The sequence below is a fragment of the Pollicipes pollicipes genome, unplaced genomic scaffold (assembly GCF_011947565.3).
Source record: "Pollicipes pollicipes isolate AB1234 unplaced genomic scaffold, Ppol_2.1 Scaffold_4002;HRSCAF=4701_pilon_pilon_pilon, whole genome shotgun sequence".
Classification (NCBI taxonomy): Eukaryota; Metazoa; Arthropoda; class Thecostraca; order Pollicipedomorpha; family Pollicipedidae; genus Pollicipes; species Pollicipes pollicipes.
Window position 1 is genome coordinate 38,767,341 of NW_023596420.1, and position 8,869 is coordinate 38,776,209.

The following is an 8,869-nucleotide window of genomic DNA, read 5'->3' on the forward strand; positions in this document are numbered from 1 at the left end:
ACCGCCCTGCGAGCCGGGCAGTCTCCAGCTGACTATGTGAGGATGTTCCGGGTGGATCGGACTACCGGGGGGCGTGACGTCACCGCTCAAACCACCGGCGCATCGGAGCACACGCCCACCAGAGCGGCGCGACTCCAGCTCACCGGCGTAAACACGGCTCGTCGGCGCCGCGCGCGCGCCACACTAAACGAGCGCGTCCCGCACGGCGTACGTCAGCGCGCGGGCGGCGGCGGCGGCGGCGGCGGCGGCGGCGCGACAGCCGACCAACACATCGACGGAGGGCGCGCCCGCGGCCGGGGCCGGCGTCCACCGGCGGCGGGGCGCGGCGCGGCGCGGGGCGGCGCGGCGCCCCGACCGGCCGCGCCGCTTGGTCCCCTCGAGCGCCGCCCGCGGCGTAGCGTCCTGCGGCGGCACCGCGCTCCGACTAGAGCCGCCGACGTTAGACGAACATGCTCATCAGGGAGTTGGCGTAGGCCATCGGCTTCACGTTCGGGTGCGGCTGCGGCAGAGGGGCGACTCAGCGGGGCAGCAGCAGGGGGGGGGGGGGGGGGGGGAGGACTGACTTCTCCGGAGGGAGGGCGGTCTCGGCGGCCGCCGGGTTGGACACGCTTAGATGGCCGGTCTCAACCAGCCAGCACATTTACAACGAAAGAAAACAACGACGATCGTTATCGTTCGCAACCGCAAAGAGATAGCGAGGTAAAAAGAGGCAGTCAAGAAGAAACATGGGGTAGATGATCTTCAAGCAGTTCTATCCTGGTATATAAAATATAACAAACCACAAGAAAATTGAGAAAATTTTTGACATCCCCTTCAGAGCCTATGTCTTGTGAGCTCAGGGGTCCTATGGTGACAGGTGTTGATTGTTATCCCAGGAGGTACTGGTTTAGCGGCGTTATAAAGCGAACATTCGTTACAGTATTGGTTCGCGACCATGCTCACATTCGCTCTATTGAAAAGGTTTGCCTGCTAACGTCGTTTAACAGCACCTCCCGGTATACTGGACGTCGGAAACTGTTGGCATCGAAACTCTGACCTCATAACACCGAAAAAAGAGCTCAGGGCCCTCATTGCTCACATCAGGGGCGACGAGCACACACTTCCACCAATGCTACGCTGACAAGTAACGCTACTCGTAATCGTCCAATTCTAGCATAGCACACGTTCTTACCACAGCCTCGTAAGTAGTGTATTTGGGCGTCATGTCCCCTCCTGTCATGGTGATGAACGCTCCCTTATTGTTCATCGTGTCACTGAAACGAGACGTTGCCAGTCACGCAAGCACAGCGCAGGCTACATCAACGAAGGGAACGCGACGCTCTGGTAATTATCTCAAAACGCGACACACCCTCGAGAGAAATACGGAACCCACACCCTGTGGTAATGAAACAAATTACGCCTCAGCTGCTTATCATAACGTGAGAATAGTTTCAGTTCGAACATTCAAATTGCTGGTCTTCAACTAACCCTAACTAGGTTTTACACTGAAAGGTCAGAATGGGGCTGTTTAAACTTATTACATATATGCAGTGGTCAGAGTAACGTTGTCTGGCAATGAACTCTTCAGCATTCAGAGATTTGTGCAGACAACCGACCGCCTTCGCGGACGCTACATGCGGACAAAAATTACTTTGGCCCAGATTACAAATACCTAAAATCCAACTATTACACCCATGGAAAAATGGCCACAAACCACAACGTGAGTTTCTCTCCGTGCCTCTCACACCGCTCAGTTTAAGGCGCAAAGCACGGCCCACATCACGCGAAGCCCCCCCCCCCCCGTCAGAGCAGACCAGCCCTCCAGTGGCTGGGCCAGGGCTCACCAGTAGTTTGGCGCTGAGAAGACGGTGATGCACTTGCCGCCGTGCGCCACCTCGTACCCGGTGGCCTTCACCTCGTGCGAGCGCACCACATAGTCAAGCCGGTTGGTGCGCACGAACTCGTCGGTGACGTCAGGCCCGAACTGGCAACCGACGCCGCGCTTGGAAGGGCCGCGGCCCGGCTGCGGCTGCGGGTCCGACCAGAGCAGCTCGCACATCAGGCCCTCCTCGGGCGGCTGGCGGCCGCGCTCCAGCGCGCGCAGCTCGGCCAGCGTCACGCCGTCGCGCGAGAACAGGCCGCCGTGCGTGACGAACACGCGCCCGTTCAGCACGTGGCACAGCGGCAGCCAGTTGTACACCTCGGTGAAGAGGTCGGCCATGCGCGACGAGTACTTGGCGTTCACCTCGCCGTCGAAGCCGTACATCTGGTTCATCGTCTCGCTCTCGTGGTTCCCTGCGGGGCGGCGGGTGAGCGGTCACCAGGGTCAAACATCTGGTTGGTCGTCTCGCTCTCGTGGTTGCTCTGCGGGGCGCCGAGTGGACAGACGGGGCCGGGCGACACGCGGAGACGACAGACGGCAATGTGGGCCTCGTCCGGATACGAGGGGGGGGGGGGGACGTGACGGCTGCGAGCCAGGAGATACACCAGGAGGCGAGTCAGATTCATCAAGAGGCAGGTCAGATACATCAGAAGGCGAGTCAGATGTGCTGTCACTGCGACCGCAGCTCCGACCTCACCACACAACACAGCAAGCAACGACTGATGCGACGGTTCGAGGCAGTTTAATCAGGGTCTATTGCGTGTGGTATACAAATTCATTTGCGTTCGCTTTAACCACGCTTGGACGCACGCAAAAACTTCGCTAATTCATCGGGGGTAATCAATTAGTTAAGTGCGGCACGCCTTACAAGGAAACAACATTAACAGCATACACACAATAGATTTGGACATCTCAGACGCTGGAATGGTTTTAAAGCTCCATCCCACCCTGCATTTGGTGACCATTAAGCGAAGACGTGCGCTTTATTCACTTTCCTGAACGCGGGCCACATACCTCTGGACATGAAGAAATGGTTTGGATACAGCAGTTTGAACCCAAACAGCGTTAGGATTGCATTCCACTGAGAAGGAGCCTCGGTCCACGAAGTCCCCATTGAACAGCTGCGCCACATGGTCAAGGAAGAATTGTGCCAATTGGACATACATGAGACACATGTCCACGCTAAAGCGGCGCCAGCAAACATACCTGCGATGGCCCCCTACATCACATAATGCGTCAGCAGCACCGAAATATCACACAGCAGCACCGACAGGCCTCTATCGAACACGATTCGGGTAGTTCAGACCATCCCCATCCAAGGAAAGTAGATAGGTTGAGAAGACCAGACTGCAGACACCACACAGGGATTCTACAGCGCCGCTAAAAAAAAGCAGATGCAATAACACGAAAGTGGCGTGTGAGTCGGCAGCAGACGCTGACACGAAAGCGGTGTGTAAGTCGGCAGCAGACGCTGACACGGAAGTGACTGTAAGTTGGCAGCAGACGCTGACACGGAAGTGACGTGTAAGTCGACAGCAGACGCTGACACGGAAGTGACGTGTAAGTCAGCAGCAGACGCTGATACCAAAGTGACGTGTAAGTCAGCAGCAGATGCTGACACCAAGGTGACGTGTAAGTTGGCAGCAGACGCTGACACGGAAGTGACGTGTAAGTCGGCAGCACACGCTGACACCGAAGTGACGTGTAAGTCAGCAGCAGACGCTCACACGGAGTAAGTAACGTGTGAATCGGCGACAGGCGCTGCCACAAAAGTGGTGTGTAAGTCGGCAGCAGACACTGACAAGAGCTGAACACTGTCAAAGGATACGTATGGGTTGGCCTCGGAAGGCACGCCGTTGAGCTCGAAGATGTTCATGAGGTCGTAGAACTGGCCGTGGATGTCGCCGCACACGGTGAACTTGCTCTGCTCGGGGATGGCCACGTCGACCAGCGACGGCTGCTGCAGCAGGTACTGCTTGATGTCCAGCAGGATCTGGCGATGGCCGGAGAGCGCGTCACTCGCTGCATGCGAGGAGACCAGACAATTTCTATGCAAGAAAGCGGTGGGCTAAACTATTATATCAATTAATTATCAACAGCTGGTCAAACAATCTCACGATCACCACCAGCACTCATCACTTATCAACTTTGCCTTCGTTAGAAAACAGAGGCCATTTACAACGCACTGGCTATTCCGTCACAGCAGCATCTTCGATCGATGTTCAGTGGCCATACCTTGAAGGCATACTTTCTGTGCAGGAGCTTCTGGTCCTTGAACCAGCGCATGAGATCAGCCATGAATTGGACTGTCACCCGTCCGTCCTCCAGAGCCGGACCGGCGTAGTCATCCTCGATGGCTGCGGACACGGGCGCCTCAGTCGGCGCGGCAGTCGAACCGCGCGCGGACACAAAACAGCACGTAACGGCGATGGCCAGGGCGGCGACGGTCATGCTTCCAGGGCAGGGCACACCAAAGTATAGCATAAACATCCCGTGATAACAGGCCCAGAAAAAATGGTCCTACAGGTTAAAGGCAAGTAAGGGACAGCTCAGATTGAACCGCCCACTCCACACCCCCTCGTCGGCGGACGGTGTCGATCGCTCAATCAAAACTCGCTCCGTCGAAAAACCGGTATTCTTGCCGATCTGAGTGCGCGACACTGCCGCCACCTGGCCGTCAGAAGGGAGCCAAGCTCACTCGAGTACCGAGCACCGCTCCGCGAAACAAGCCGCGGCGGGGCGCACGACGAGACGGGGCGGCGGCGATCGCCGGCCACTCACTCATCGAGTCGAGATCGATCGAATCGGCAACGGTCGTCTGCACCTCGTCGACGGCGATGGCGCGCTCGAACGCCAGTCGACGCACAATCATGCGACACTTGGTGAACTTCTCACGCGCGTCCTTGTCCCGCGGCCGCGCCTTCATCACCTGGCGGCCGGCCGACGAGCTACGTCACGGACGGCCGCCCTGGTGGCCGCGGCGCGAACTGCCGCCGAGCGAGCGGAGCCGAGGCACACGCCGGGCTCGCACCGTTGTGCGGTTTGCGGTAAACGAGGGCAGGGCGAGCTGATGTTTTCCCAGGCCATCACTGCGTGTGGCAGATTTTGATGGCAAATGTGTCTGTTATTACTTTGGGACAGACGGAAGTCATAGCCTCAGGATGTATGCCATGTCCCATCCACGACAAACAAGCTTCGCAATGAAATGAAGCAACAAGACAACCTTCGTTGCCCGTCCACCAGCAAGCGTCCACAGAATCATACCACCGACAGCGGCAAGCTCTGCCCCCCCCCCCCCCTTCCCTCCCACTCCACCCTCGCTCCCACCAGGACCACAGGTCCACACTCACGCTCTCGAAGTCGCGCAGCGCCCTGCTTCACTTGCCCATGCCCATGAGGGCGGCGGCGCGCCGGTAGTAGCCCTTGACGTACGGCTTGTCCAGCTCGACGGTGCGCGAGGCGTCGGCCAGCGCGTAGCCGAAAGTTCTCCAGCCGGAGGTGCGCCGCGCTGCGGTTGGCGTGGTAGATGTGGTTGTCGGGACACCTCTCGATGGCCTTCGTGTACAGATCGACGGCCTCGTCAAAGGCCTGGGCTGCGGACGGGGGACGGGCGTCAGCGGGAGCGCGGACTGGCCCGGCAGTGGCAGGCGGCCCTGTCGCGGCCAGAGGCACGCCATCATCTACCGGCTGACACGGGGCTTCTAACGAATTGATCTAAATAAAACCAGACACTGTCTTTAATTAAGCATGTTCTTCTAAACTTATGATTACAGAAAGAGGCAGGCAATCAATTCATGATAAAAGTACTTATCCCTTGATCATGCAGCAGCATACTAGAATGTGGCTGGGAACATATTAAAGCATGCCATGCACACCACCTAATGCACACAATAATCCATAACTATCATTCAAATGTTCACATAACATCATGACCATGGCAATTGAGAAACAGTATGGGTCATTCAAGGTGGTATAAAAACCATGTCAATGTCAAAAACCATCCAATGTCAATGTCACAACCAATCACCTTTCAATACACCTGAAATGATGTTAATAAAGGCATCACAATATACCTGCATTACAAAACTATGTCAGGTGTGCAACTGCACAGCCATAGATGGACAGGGTCATGGGAGCTGAAGGAATGACATCATGTGACCTCACTTGACCTCTTGGGGGCAAGTGATGACACTCTTTGACTTGCACCAGCTTCAGTTTGAGGTTTCACAAACACACTGGCATCTGAGACTATTTTGTTTATCAGTTTATGCAACAAATTCATGGGGCCACATTCAGATGGCAAAATAATTACTTTGACCAAAATTGAAATACCTAACAGGCAACTGTTACACCCACAGCAAAATGACCAGCCTTAAAGTCATATGTTATGGTAGTGGCTACCACCCACTTTTCATCTGTTTACCATGCCTGGAACAGAGTCAGCAAAGGGTGGTTTGTGCCTGCATGATGTCATTATAGGAGATGAAACACTGAGTGACAACAGGGTGTCATGGTGATAATGAAGCCCATCTTACCAGTAAACCTTTCATTGGCTTGATTCTTGTATGCTTCTGCCTGAGTTTTTCTATCTTCATCAGCCTTCAGTGATGACTGAAAAATACATAAATGACCTAAGAGCTACAAATTATGAGGCACATAACAAATACCAAAGAAAATGTAGACTGACAGCTGTCTTCTTAAATTTATAAAAAGTCCTCACAGAGTTCTGTCTCTTCAATCAACACAACAGCTGGATAAACCAAGTTCACACACTATTACAATATTCACTACTGCATTACAATATATTATTACATTATCACACAACATCATGACATTACACATAATTTAACACAGCATGCTGTTATCTTGCTGCTGAAATAAGCCTCATGTACCAGCACAAGCATACACAATTTTCATGCATACACAGCACATGGCTCCAAATATCCAGCCCACCACCAAAGGATCATGGTGCTATAGGAAGATGACACCCCTATTGACAGACCCATGTACTGATTTATTGACTTGCATAGGGGGACCGCTCCAAAATCCACATGGCACCATGTGCATATCACCCAAGAGAGCTGCAAGGCTCCTGGTACAACCCAGAGGAAGGCAAAATCATTCTGAGACTGGGCTGTTACCAACTGTGATGCATTGCAATAGAGCTGGTCCTGGCTCCTGAGTCACACCTGTACACACATTATTGAGCTGACTTATAATGACCATCATGGGTTTTGGTGTGAAGTGATACCCAGACTTTCCACTGTAATTGCCCTAGCTTGTGATTATGCCATAAGAGTGAATTCTGCTGAAAAGATAACCAAATGTTCAGACTCAAATCTTAAATATTCAAAATTATGGACTTGCTCTGAATATGGAGTGGAGTCTGGAAATATGGAGTCTGCATACATTGTAGACCATTAAAATATATGCCTGCCAACATTTCCTGACAAACCAACTGATTTAAGAAAAGCCTGTTGCTTATATATAGTTTTCACACCTATTTTCAGAGCAATCAATTTGATTAATGGTACAAATAAAACAAGAACTCAAAAAGATCATTATGCACACTCCAGATCATTTAAATTCCACAACCAAACTGATGTCCAGCTTAAGGGACATCCTCTTAATGTTAATATGGTCATCATGCATGGTATCATAGCCCTGAAATTTTACCATAAATGCAAAATAAGTATGGTAATGTTGTAATCCATGCCACCACAAACATGGACATCCTATTTGTATCAGCTATGTACGGGTAGTCAAGGGCAACTTGTGGAGGCACCCAAGATACCCCTGATCTGCTGCAGAACATGCTCAGTGGAACTAAGCCCAGTTTGAATATACTGACATCCTTATTCGGACAATAGCAATATATTACTATTGTGTTATGCTACTGACATTATCTTTTTGAATGTCTGCCTGCAAAGAACCCAGACAGGGAACAAGATTAGGTGTATATTGCCAACATTCTAGCTGTATAGGATGATTTTCATCTTTGCCATTCATAGTGAAGTTGTCAACTTGAATCTAAGTTTCCAATCCAGTACTCCTGCTCCAACATTATTCTGACACAATGAATTAGTGAGTTGATAAACCAAGTAAAAACCAGGAGCAAAAATTCAAGGTAATTAATAAGCAATTAATGCTTAATTACTATCCTTTTCAATAAGTACCTGAAGGAACTGCAGCATGTGATTTCCTGGTTATATGCTTATAGAGAGGCAATCTTCCAATTACCCTTTTCAAGCTTAGCAAATAACTGTGTTGAAAGTATTGACATCTTTACACTATTGCCTTTAGCTTGATCACAGCAACACAATGCTGCTGTCTGCATGGCCACTGCACCATGATAACCATTTTGGTGTGCTAGTCTCCATCATGGTTTATGTTAAAACCACAGCTTTTAAACAACCCCACTGAACCCATGACAAATTGGTAACAAGAGCAGCACAATGCAATAAAACAATTTCTTGATGGCCACAATCCTTCGAGCAAGCCCACAGACAACGGTGCACAGCAAACAATGCAAGGCATGCGATTGAGCAACAGCACACATTTTGGGGCTCACATGGTCCGGCATTGTGTCTCCCAGTGCATCCGTTCCCGCAGCCACCACCATCGAACATGTTCGATAAATAACGCGAATGAGCTATATTAATAGATGAGCTTCTATGTGACAGAACACTCCTGCCCACAAACTATCGCATGGGACCTTGTGCTAATGATTCCGGCCCGCAGCCCCTATTCCCCCCTCCAGCAGGTTCCTCAGCACATTCCCATGCTTATCTCGCTTCCACTTATATCATTGGGTGACGCGTTTGTGCGCTATAGTTAAGTCTGATAAAAGGTTCAAAATCTGCCACCAGGGTAGCCGTGATCCAGCGTGCGTTTTTTGCAAGTATGCTGTTAGGTCTTGTAATATCTAAAAATTCTTATGGTTCTTTGTAAAAGTATTATGAAATAAATATTGAACCCTATTTAAATATGAAAATTGATTCAAAATTA

General features: G+C 51.6%; 1 pseudogene; it reads right to left on the reverse strand.

The window, feature by feature from the left end:
- Positions 1-363: 363 nt before the first annotated feature.
- Positions 364-8,591, reverse strand: LOC119093312 (serine/threonine-protein phosphatase 5-like; annotated as a pseudogene).
- Between the last annotated feature and the right edge of the window lie 278 nt (positions 8,592-8,869).